The following is a 12,691-nucleotide window of genomic DNA, read 5'->3' as shown; positions in this document are numbered from 1 at the left end:
CACATAAGGTATCCACGCCAAATTTGCGTCCTTTTCTTCCAACATCATGGGGATTCTGAAGGTACTCAGGGTTTGTGGATTCCCGTGGAGGGGTCACAGAAATGAGCCAAAATACAGCAAAATTTAGGGTTTTTTTTGGAAAATGGGAAAAACAGGCTGCAAATGAAAGCATCTGGGTTTTCCCCTGCAAATGTTATCAAAAAAGGGTTTGTGGGGCTGAAATCACCATTTTCCCAGCTTTTAGGGGATACCAGACTTTTGTCAGAAACCCAAACTTTTTTACACAGTTTTGGCATTTTTCTGGGACATAGCCTATTTTTGCTATTTTTTGTGCTTTCAACCTCCTTCCAGTTAATGGTAGAAATGGGTACAAAAGCAATAATGGATCCTGGAAAGCTATACATTTTAGAGAAGTAGACAAACTTCTGAATTCAGCAAGGGGTCATTTGTGTAGATCCATCAAGGTTTCTTTATAGAAACTAACAGTTAAATATAGGATAAATTGAAAATTAGTTGAAAAAAACAGCCTTTTGTGTCAATTTTTCACCTGTAACTTCTTCTAATTTGGACAGCTCTTTGAAAGCAATATACCGTTACATCCGCTGGACATTACTGGTTGTGGGGATATATAGGACTTGTAGGTTCACCAACAACCCGACGAACCCAGAGCCAAAAACTGAGCAGCAACTTGCAATGGTTTTTTATTATGTACCGGGTATATAGTAATTATTCTGTAAAAATGTGTACATGGAAAAATCGGCATGAAAGACACCTATGTATTTCTGAAATGGGAACAAAATATAGAGTTTAGAAACAGTAGATATTTGCACATTTCCGAAATTGGGATACTCATACTAGCATGAGAATTATCAGTCATTTTTTAGAATGACTTCTTTTTTACACAATGTCTTTCATTTGGAAGGCAGAAATGCATCAAAAGTCAATAGGTAATAACAGTTCCTTTACAAATCTGAATTACCCTAAGTCTCCCGATAAAAATGGTACCTCACTTGTAGGGGTAGGCATAGTACCCACGACAGGAAATGGCTCAAAACCCAACGTGAACACACCACATTTTCACAATGCAAAATTACCCTTTTTTAGCAAAGTGCCTAGCTGTAGTTTTTGAACCATAGCTCTGCCGGCACCTAGGGAAACCTAGCAAACCTATACATTTTTGAAAACTAGACACCCAGGGGAATCCAGGATGGGGTGACTTGACTGCCTCCCACCAGGTTCTGTTACCCAGAATCCCTTGCAAACCTAAAAAATTGCCCCAAAAACCACATTTTCCCCACATTTCTCTGGTGGAAAGTTATGGAATCTGCGTGGATCCACAAATTTCCACCCACCCCGCGTTCCCCAAAGTCTTCCAAGAAAAATGGTACCTCACTTGTGTGGGTCAACCTACTACCCGCGACAGGAAACGGTGCAAAACGTAACATGAACACACCTCAATTTCGTAGCGAAAAATGAGCCTTTTTTGGCAAAGTGCCTAGCTGTAGTTTTTGAACCATAGCTCTGCCGGCACCTAGGGAAACCTAGCAAACCTATACATTTTTGAAAACTAGACACCCAGGGGAATCGAGGATGGGGTGACTTGACTGCCTTCCACCAGGTTCTGTTACCCAGAATCCCTTGCAAACCTAAACAATTGCCAAAAAAAACACATTTTCCCCACATTTCTCTGGTGGAAAGTTCTGGAATCTGCATGGATCCACAAATTTCCACCCACCCCGTGTTCCCCAAAGTCTTCTGAGAAAAATGGTACCTCACTTGTGTGGGTCGGCCTACTGCCCGCAACAGGAAACGGCGCAAAACGCAACGTGGACACACCTCAATTTCGCTGTGAAAAATGACCCTTTTTTGGCAAAGTGCCTAGCTGTAGTTTTTGAACCATAGCTCTGCCGGCACCTAGGGAAACCTAGCAAACCTATACATTTTTGAAAACTAGACACCCAGGGGAATCCAGGATGGGGTGACTTGACTGCCTCCCACCAGGTTCTGCTACTCAGAATCCATTGCAAACCTAAAAAAGTGCCAAAAAAAACACATTTTCCCCACATTTCTGTGGTGGAAAGTTCTGGAATCTGCGTGGATCCACAAATTTCCACCCACCCCGTGTTCCCCAAAGTCTTCCAATAAAAATGGTACCTCACTTGTTTGGGTCGGCCTAGTGCCCGCGACAGGAAACGGCGCAAAACGCATCGTGGACACACCTCAATTTCGCGTGAAAAATGAACCTTTTGTGGCAAAGTGCCTAGCTGTAGTTTTTGAACCCTAGCTCTGCCGGCACCTAGGGAAACCTACCAAACCCACACATTTCTGAAAACTAGACACCCGGGGATTCCAGGGAGGTATGGCTTGCGTGGATCCCCCAAACGTTTCCTTACCCAGAATGCCCTGCAAACCTCAAATTTAGCTGAAAAAATCACCTTTTTCACACATTTTTGTGTGGGAAAGTTGTGGCATCACCTGGCTGACACAAATTTCCTACCACCCAGCGTTCCCCCGGGTCTCCCGATAAAAACGGTGCCTCACTCGTGTGGGAGGCCCAAGTACCCGCGACAGGCAAGGGCCCAAAACGTATTGAGGCGACATAAAAATTGCCTACCTCAAAACGACCTGGTTTTGCAAGGGGGGTCACCTGGGTTTTTGGCCCGGTGCTCGGAGGCCACCTAGGGGAACCTACCAAACCCACCCATTTCTGAAAACTAGACGCCCGGGGGATTCCAGGGAGGTATGGCTTGCGTGGATCCCCCAACGTTTCCTTACCCAGAATACCATGCAAACCTCAAATTTAGCTGAAAAAATTCACGTTTTTCACACATTTTTGTGTGGGAAAGTTGTGGCATCACCGGATTGACACAAATTTCCTACCACCCAGCATTCCCCCGGGTCTCTCAATAAAAACGGTGCCTCACTCGTGTGGGAGGCCCAAGTACCCGCGACAGGCAAGGGCCCAAAACGTATTGAGGCGACATGAAAATTGCCTACCTCAAAACGACCTGGTTTTGCAAGGGGGGTCACCTGGGTTTTTGGCCCGGTGCTCGGCGGCCACCTAGGGGAACCTACCAAACCCACACATTTCTGAAAACTAGACACCCGGAGGATTCCAGGGAGGTATGGCTTGCGTGTATCCCCCAACGTTTCCTTACCCAGAATGCCCTGCAAACCTCACATTTAGCTGAAATAGCCTATTTGCTCACCCAGAGGTGTGGCCAGGGAAATGAACATTCTCCTCCACTCTGGTCACTAAAAACCAGTTCGGAGGGTAGCTCCCTTTCCATTGGGTTTGGTGCAAGTCTCCGTGGGTGCACAAAGGGTTGCCTTCTCCAGGTCTCACCTTACATTTAGCTGTGAAAGGACAGGGCACTTTACAAATTAATAAGGTTCTTGACCATAATTGGTCTTCCTGCAAGGAACTAAAAAACAAACGGCCCACCCCCACTCAGGCCATTGTTCCTGGTCAAGAGCAGTTTTCACACCTCATTAAAGCAATTTACTAGTTGAGCAGCTGCTAGACAGCTAATGCAATGTAGGCCCCAAAAGGATCAGGCAGGGAACATATAGCTTTTTAAAAGTTACTCTTGCTAAATATTTATTAATAATCTGGCCTTAATCACTTATAACTTTCAAGCATCCTATCGTGTGGCAACAAGTTATACTTGGGGGTGAATTATAATATTTAAAAGCAGGGTTTTCTGTCTGTCAATAAGGTTATTTTGACAGGTATGACAGCAGGTTTTTAAGCTGCAGCAGGTAGGCTATACGTGATAAGCCTAAAGTCATATTTTCCAGTCCAACTCTGTGATGTGCACAATAGGTGCTGTGGTCCAAAACTGACATTTATCTTCCAGGTCCGTGGGACATTTTCTATACCATATGCAAAGAGCCTATAGACAAGTTAATTCAATTAGGGTTATGCCAATTTAACCATGTTTAAAAGGGAACACAGGAACTTTACTCCTGTTTAGCAGGGGTATCAATGCTCAAAGTTTTAAGTCCAGTAAAAATAGGTCCCAGAAAAGGTCAATCTGGGGACACTATGCAGAAAAAGCAGATTTCCTATACCAAACTTTCGTCTTTTCACTGATCAGTATTCAGTGACACAGTTGATAGGCAAATGCAGAAACCTCACACTTGTAGGTGCATCTGTTGTGAGTGCTCCAGGCAGGAGACTACCTGGCTGTGAGGAGCATCACTCTACACTAAGGCTGCAGCTTGTTAGCAGCCTGGAAAGAAAACATAAAAGGAGAATCCCAAATTAGTTCTGACAGGGATCCTTATCTTCTGTCTGATTTGACTATATGCAAGAGGAGTCACTGACTGGGTTCACTTTGACCAAGTAAGCGAGTGCTAGCCAGACTGCATAGAAGACTGCTGTACAATCAAAACTGGTGTCTACCTTTTTCTTAGAGGTGGAGGGACAGCACCTGGAGTCTTGTGGGGGACATCATCTGAAGTCTTGCTTTGCTTAAAGACACTGTTCCTCTGATCAGAAGTGTTTGGAAGCCAACCTGGCTGAGAGAGGGACGACCCCTACCAATCCTGAAAGAGGTGTGACTGTCCAGAAAGAGCTATAAATAGCTAGTGGGTTTGCAAAAATAAAGACGGCAGAGGATAATAATCGGCATGCCCCTGTTATTGGCTTGCATCAGGTTCTTTGAGTGGCAGGTCGATGTGGGAACTGTGGAATCGCCACTGGTTGCACCATTGTGACCAGAGAATTGCAACCGTGGCTCCTCCCATGCTGCTGTGACCCAAGAAGTACAAGTGTGCTCAATTCTATACTGCTGTGACCCACAGACATGCCCACTTGCCCCTTCATACTATAACTAGTGCCCAAAAAGCAGGCAGGAGGATGACTAGGCTCATCCAAGAGAGCCAAGGCGACTTCAGCTTCATTGATATTCCTCTCAGCAGTGTCTCTGGCATAGATTTCTTCAAATGCCTCACACAACAATCTCACCAGAATTCAAGAATGCTGCATCTGATTGGGAACCACACTCTCACCCATGAGTGGGAGAGGGAGTGTCACCTGTTGATTGCATGCCTTCCCACTAAGCCTCCATGGTCCGCATTGTGGTGAGATAGCAAAGACTAGTAAGAACTGTGATAAAAAGAGAAACTAACATACTAAAGGGGGTAATCTGCACCTGAACCTTGCCTCATGCTAATAGAGATATTCTTCCGCAAAGAGGAGAACCGCCTATTTTAGAGGAGCAGGGTAACCCACCAGTGGGGAGAAGAGTGGGTTGCAGATTGAAGCACAGTAGCACTAGTGTCCAGTTAACTAATATACACCTCTGTAGTATATGGCTTTTGTGTGTAATAAATTACTTTTCTTTTATAAAGTAAAGCACGGGGTTGACAATCAGTGATTGTGTTACTGGGTGATTGTTGATTTCTGAGCTTCAGCACCCCCAATCTACCTCATTGAAAAGTGTGTGACTGCTTGGCAGAACCACCACTGAGAGTCAAGTGCTGACGGGTTTGTACTTGGCCTAGTTTTTAGAGCCATATTAGGGCAGACCCCGGTATATCAGACTCAAATGGCTCCAAATTCTTCAGTTGCTGCGCAGTAGCCCCTGATTGCCCGATTGGCCCCAAATGATGACTGACACTAATGCCTGAGTCATAAAGGGTCTCCGCACTCATGGTGGGGGTCCTGCAGTTGTAGGGGAGTCTTCAGCCCTCTGGGCAAAATCTCCGCAATGAGAATTCTGATTGCAGGGATTTTGAACCAAGGGCAGAGATTCTCCCACGTGTGCAGGGATGTCACCACGAGTGTGGAGGCCCTTTGTGAATCAGGTCCTTAGTCTTTTCTTTTAAAGACTGAATTAATTCAACATATTATACACAGATCTGCCAAACAGCAAATAATCCAGAGTAAAGTAAACACAAAGAGCCTAAAACAAAAAAAACACACACAAGTATGCCAGCCTTTCTTAGATGGACTGGCTGGCTTCCAACAAAACAAAGAATCCAGTGTAAGGTAACACACAGTATGCACAAAGCCTTCCTTAGAAAAGGCCCTGTCCAAAATCTTTCCCCATTCTACCAACTATGAGGAATACTGCTGACCTCTGCCAAAATAGACTCACATGAACTAAATATAGTCGAAGGTCCTTCAAGTCCTGGGCACCTGCCTTTAAAACAAACTTGAATCATCCTTTAGAAATTAAGTTAACTACCCCAATTTCAGGAAGAAGGTCAGGACCTCACTCTTTAAAACATTATCTCTTTGAAAACGCATAAAGCACAACAGTGACTAATCAGGACAACCCCCTTTCATATGGACAATCCTCCCAGTCAAGAAGCCTGGCTGCAAGTTCCTTTTACGTGGAATTCCTGTTCTTAGTCTTTAACCTAATCCACAAAGGAGCACTCTGAAGTTGCTGGAAAAACACGTTTTCAAGACCCACTTAGGATTCATGATTCTCCAAGGAATTTATCTACAATATTGTTGATGTCACACGAACAACCACGAGTTGGAGATGGGCGTTGGAGCATTGGGGACATGTGCATTGGGGAAGAATACCCGCAAACTCTGGAGTGGAGGCCGCGTGGGTCCTGAGTGTGGGCAGGAAGCTGGAGACTCTTAGAGGAGTTGGCAACGTTGGTGGCTGGTAAGGCTAGTGCCGCAGCTCTCTTCGTTAGCGTGGAAGCAGACAAGCAGCTAGAGCCTTCAGAGGTCCCCTCCTGTCGCCCAATTTGCTGCAGCCCGCTGCTTCCAGCAGCTGCTTGTTGCCCCCTGCTGCCCTACACTCTGCTACATACTACTTACCTATATTTGTTAAATCAAGTTGGAGCAGGGGCCTTAAGGTCTCCTTTTCTCTCTTTGCTCCCTTGATCCCCCCCCCCCCCCCCCCCCCCATGGCATAGTGGGTCTTGACCACTTGTTCCAGGAAGCTGCTGGTGCTGGGAGTTTGTGGGAGCTCGAGCCCACGGAGTGAGATCCTTCCTAATATTGAGATTGTTATATCGTTATATAAAAAAGCTGTTTGGGACTCAGCTAAATCTGAGTTAGACATATATTGGTGTCAAATCATCTGTGCCTCCTACCGAAATGATGGCAGAGAATGTTGGCAGTTGGTAAATCAACCAGTAGGCCCGAGGACATCTCCCACTACCTCGTTTATTTCAGAAGTCTCTTGATCAGCTTACTCAGAGGAAATGTACGGGGTGCAGACTCAACAAAGGGGGCTCAAAAAGCAGCTTTTTAAAACTGGGAGTGGGAATTCTCACTCAAAGAAATCTAGTTAGAAGTTGAGAACATAAGTTCCAGGTGCCGCAGCTATGGGTCCCGACTCCAATGGATTCCCACAGTCACGTTTCAAGCATAATCCGCAATTTTGGGTAGATAAACTGGTCACCTTATTTGAGTATATCCTCCACAATCAAGACCTTACAGAGAGCTGCCATGGGTCTATACTGGCCCAAATTTATATTTAAATATATTTAAATTTATTTACCGTTCAATTACAGGTTGATAGCATTAATGGATGGAGAAGCAAAATATTTAGCAAAATGTCGGCTAGCTGACCTAACAGGCTGGGCTGATACCAGTTCATTGGTGTCGAAGAACCAGACAGGGTTCATTAGGGGAATTGGTACAACTACAAACATTCAGATGCTGGCCTTATTGATCGCACAGGCAAGGTACACCCCTTCAAAACTGCACCTATAGTACGTAAATTTTCCACTCATTTTTTGATACAGTGCAGAGAAACAGCTTGTGTTCCAAGCTGTTGAACCGGGGAATTCCAATCCAATTGCTGTACACAGGTACCTGGTCAAGTCAAGTTGGGTAATGGTACAACGATTTCCCCAAAAATTCCAACAAGAAATGGCTTAAAACAAAACTGAGTACTGGCTATGCTTTCATTTAATTTGTATCTTGCCGTAATGTCTCCTGCCCTAAATAGGTTCAACTGCCATTCGCCTATAGTGGCTGGATTTAATGCTTCACATATGTTGAATGCTGACAATGTTGTGCTGATTCGCTATACAAAGGTTGGGCTCCAGCATTTTTAATTAACACAACTGATCATGGGTTAAGAGTTAATCTAAATAAAAATAAAACCATGCTAATAAGATCTTCACCACCAACATTTTATATAGAAGGGACGACTTTGGAAACGGTGTCTGATTATAAATACTAGGGGGTGATATTTGACTTCAGAGGATCATTAATGAACCAGAGTTCTACAATTCCAAGGAGAAATAATACACCATCTGCAGCTTACTTTTCATTGCAGAACGTTTAAAAAGGACTGTCACTTCAGGCACTCCTGCAAGTAATGCCACTAAACATGCCCCCTCTCTGTTGTATGGAGTTTAGGTATTGAGAGGAAAAGTGGATAAAATATTTAGGGCTGGGCGGAATTTGCGTAAGCGCCACTACGCGGAATTTTGAAAACAAAATGTGGAAAACGAGCGCACAACCTGAGGGACCGTGTGCCCGGGAGTGGGCAGGCTCCCCGATCTCCCAGGCCCGGCTGCGTTGAGAAGCAGGGACCGACCCGGGCCTCCTGAGTTTCGGTCAGGGCCTGGGAGCCCACGTCCTGCCAACTGTCCATATGCCCGGGACAAGGGTCCCTGGTGCAGAGCCCCAGAGCCCTGCAAGGGCAGGCAGGAGCCCTACCGCTATGGCTCGGTGCGGGCAGATGGGAGTCCTTTCGGTGCCGGCCATCTGGTCGCACCTTTCCCTCGGCCATCTGGTCGCACGCAATGCTTTGCAATGGGGCGACCAGATGGGCGGGCCGGCCTGGAGGTCCCGATGAGGGTCCATTTGCCTCTCGGATCCCAGTCAGGGCTCCAGGAGGTCGGGCGCGTCCGTGCCTCGGGTCCTCTCTGTCACTCGGAGCGCGCGGGTTACAAGAAAGGTGGGTAGCCTTCCTCCGGATTACTAGGGACAGGGTATGCCGGGACGCCCCTCCTGGGGATGGCGGTTCTCAGGCAGGGACCAGATGGGCTAAGCCCGGACGACACCTCCCCGGTGTCCGGTGCTCCCTCCTGCAGCCCGCGTCGAGGCAAAGTGCCCAGGACGTGCTCCATGGGTTCCCGGGCGTCCGGGAGCTCCTGTGGGCCTCCTATGCCTGAGGCCCAGCGTGGGGTCTCCAAGCCCCCTGAGCACTGCAGCCCCGGAGCCCTGCAGCCCTGTAGCCCCGAAGCCCCACAGTCCCAGAGCCCTGCAGTCCCAGAGCCCTGCAGTCCCAGAGCCCTGCAGTCCCGGAGCCCTGCAGTCCCGGAGCCCTGCAGTCCCGGAGCCCTGCAGTCCCGGAGCCCTGCAGTCCCAGAGCCCTGCAGTCTCAGGGCCCTGCAGTCCCGGGGCCCTGCAGCCCCCGAGCCCCCGAGCCCTGCAGCCCCCCGAGCCCTGCAGCCACCGGAGCCCTGCAGGCCCCCGAGCCCTGCAGCCCCCCCGAGCCCTGCAGTCCCTGTGCCCTGCAGCCCCCGAGCCCTGCAAGAGCAGGCGGGAGCCCTCCCGCTATGGCTCGGTGCGGGCAGATGGGAGTCCTTTCGGTCCCGGCCATCTGGTCGCACCTTTCCCTCGGCCATCTGGTCGCACGCAATGCTTTCCAATGGGGCGACCAGATGGCCGGCCTGGAAGTCCCGATGAGGGTCCATTTGCCTCCCGGATCCCAGTCAGGGCTCCAGGTTGGGCATGTCCGCGCCTAGGGTCCACTCCGTCACTCGGAGCACAGGGGTTACAAGAAAGGTGGGTAGCCTTCCTCCGGATTAGTAGGGGCAGGGTACTTTTGGGACCCCTCTCGGCCTAGCGGTCCTCAGCCGGCAGCTGGACAGGCCAGGCCAGGATGGCGCCCCAGCCCGGGTCTGTCCCGGGGCCTGCCACGTGGCAGGCTGCCCCGGATGAGACCTGGCAGGCCTCCCCCTGCTGGGTTGGGTCCAGGGACCCCTGGGAGGGCGGCCTCCCCACCCCAGGCTCCGTCCTCAGTCCTGCCACATGGCAGGGTGCCCGAACGAGTTCCCGCGGGCTCCGTCCTGGGACCTGCCGCATGGCAGGGTGCCCCGACTTGGTCCCGGGGCCCCGCTGGGCACTGGGCCGGGGGCTCCGGACCTGGGCCCCGTCCCCCGGCCTTCAGCACTGCCAAAGGCCGGGGACGGGGTTCCGGAGTGGCCGGGGAGCCTCCCCTTCCTTGGCTGGGTTTAGGAGCTCCGGCTGGGCCCCTGAGGGCCCCGGGGAGGGTGGCCTCCCCACCCCGGGCTCCGTCCTGGGTCCTGCCGTGTGGCAGGGTGCCTGGGGCGGAGTCCGGTGGGCCAGGGGAGGCTTCCCCTGCACCTCTGGGCGTGGGAGCCCCGGCTGGGTCCAGGGACCCCGCCAGGCCCGGGATCGGGGGCTCCGGCCCTGGGCCCCGTCCCCCGGCACTGCCAACGACCCAGGACGGGATTCCGTTGTGGCCAGGAAGCCTCCCCTTGCTTGGCTGGGTTCAGGAGCTCGGGCCGGGCCCCTGAGGGCCCGGGGAGGGCGGCCTCCCCGCCCCGGGCTCTGTCCTGGGTCCTGCCATGTGGCAGGGTGCCCGGGACGGGGTCTGGTGGGCCCGGGAAGGCTTCCCCTGCACCTCCGGGCCTGGTAGCCCCGGCTGGGTCCAGGGGCCCCGCCGGGCCCCGGGTTGGGGTTCCGGCCCTGGGCCTCATCCCCCGGCCTGCGGCACTGCCAAAGGACCGGGACGGGGTTCCGTTGCGGTCGGGGAGCCTCCCCTTGCTTGGCTGGGTTCAGGAGCTACGGCCGGGCCCCTGAGGGCCCCAGGGAGGGCGACCTCCCTACCCTGGGCTCCGTCCTGGGTCCTGCCGCATGGCAGGATGCCTGGGACGGGGTCCGGCAGGCCCGGGGAGGCTTCCCCTGTGCCTCCGGGCCTGGGCGCCCCGGCTGGGTCCAGGGGCCCCGCCGGGCCCCGGGTCGGGTGCTCCGGCCCTGGGCCCCGTCCTCCGGCCTGCCGCTCCGCCAAGGGCCCGGGACAGGGGTCTGTCGGTCCCGTGCAGGCCTCCCTGCTTGTCAAGGTGTCCGCGGGCCCCAGGTCAGCGGGCCCGTCAGGTCCCCCTCGCAGCCTCCGTGGCTGGGGCCCAGCTGGGGCCCTGTGCCTCCGGTCCCCCATGCCCCGGCGCCCGCTCCCTCTTTCGTTGCGGCACAGAGCGACCAAATGGCTTCCCTTTCGAGCCCGGCCTTCTGGTCGCGCCTTTCACCTCGGCCATCAGGTCGCGCCTGTCCCCTCGGCCATCTGGTCGCACGCAATGCTTTCCAATGCGGTGACCAGATGGCCGGGCTTGCCTGCAAGTCCCGATGAGGGTCCATTTGCCTCTTCGATCGCAGCGAGGGCTCGAGGAGGTCGGGTACATTTGTGCATTGGGTCCCCTCTGTCACCTCGTGTGCACGGATTACAAGAAAGGGGGGTAATTTTCCTCCGGATTACTAGGGAGAGGGTCAGTCAGACCTCCGGCGATTCTGAAACAGGGGAAGGCAGACCTGGGGCCCGCCCGCCGGGCCCCCAGGGGCCCGGGTACCCTCCTGCCTCTCAGCCCCTTCCTGATGGTCCTTTCTCTCCGAGTTTGCTGGGTCAGACCTCCGTGTGATCCGGCGATCCCGAGACGGGGGAAGGCATCGCCCGGGCCTGCCTGCAGGGGCCCCCAGGGGCCCGGGTATGCATACCTGCCTCTCAGCCCCCTTACTGATGGTCCTTTTTCTCCGAGTTTGCTGGGTCAGACCTCTGTGAGGTCCGGCGATCCCGAGACGGGGGAAGGCATCGCCCGGGCCTGCCCGCCGAGGCCCGGGTACCCTCCTGCCTCTCAGCCCCTTTCCAATGGTCCTTTCTCTCCGAGTTTGCTGGGTCAGACCCTCCGTGAGGTCCGGCGATCCCGAGACGGGGGAATGCAGCACCCGGGCCCTCCCGATGTGGGGCCCCCAGGGGCCCAGGTGCGCATACCTGCCTCTCAGCCCCCTTCCCGATGGTCCTTTTTCTCAGAGTTTGTTGGGTCAGACCTCCTTGAGGTCTGGCGATCCCGAGACAGGGGAAGGCAGCACCCGGGCCCGCATGATGCGGGGCCCCCAGGGGCCCGGGTACGCATACCTGCCTCTCAGCCCCCTTCCCAATGGTCCTTTTTCTCCGAGTGTGCTGGGTCAGACCTCCGTGAGGTCCGGCGATCCCAAGATGGGGGAAGGCAGCACCCAGGCCCGCCCGCTGGGGCCCAGGTCTGCGCCTGCCTCTTGGCCCCTTCCCGATGGGTCTTTCCTTCGAGCCCGTTCCCCCCGAGAGCAGGCAGGGATGTGAAGCCGCCATCCCCCGTGCGCAGGGCAGCCTGCCAGGGGATGCCCCGGCCGTACTCTGATCGATTGGGCTCTCTCGGTCCGTTTAGGGATGGACTGATTGGCCAGCCTCGGCTGTTGTTTCAAGCAAGGAGCTTCCTCCCCGCATGGACCGTCGAGGGCCTGCCACCTGGCGGGAGGCCCTTCACCCTACCCAGCAGAGCGAAGGCCGAGCGGCCCTGTCAGCTTGTGCCCCCCAGTGGTCTGACCCCCAGCGGAAGGGGTCGGGTGGCACCAGACCCTCGGACGCTGCTGCCCAGCAGGTCCGTAGGCCCCGTGCGCCACGCCATCACCCCTCTCCACCCAGCACATTTCCGCAGCAGCTCGGAACAACCGTTCCGAGGGGTGCCGCCACCGCCAGGCTCC

This window comes from Triturus cristatus, chromosome 1_1, assembly GCF_964204655.1.
Source record: "Triturus cristatus chromosome 1_1, aTriCri1.1, whole genome shotgun sequence".
NCBI classification, from domain to species: Eukaryota; Metazoa; Chordata; class Amphibia; order Caudata; family Salamandridae; genus Triturus; species Triturus cristatus.
This window is presented reverse-complemented; position numbering follows the sequence as displayed.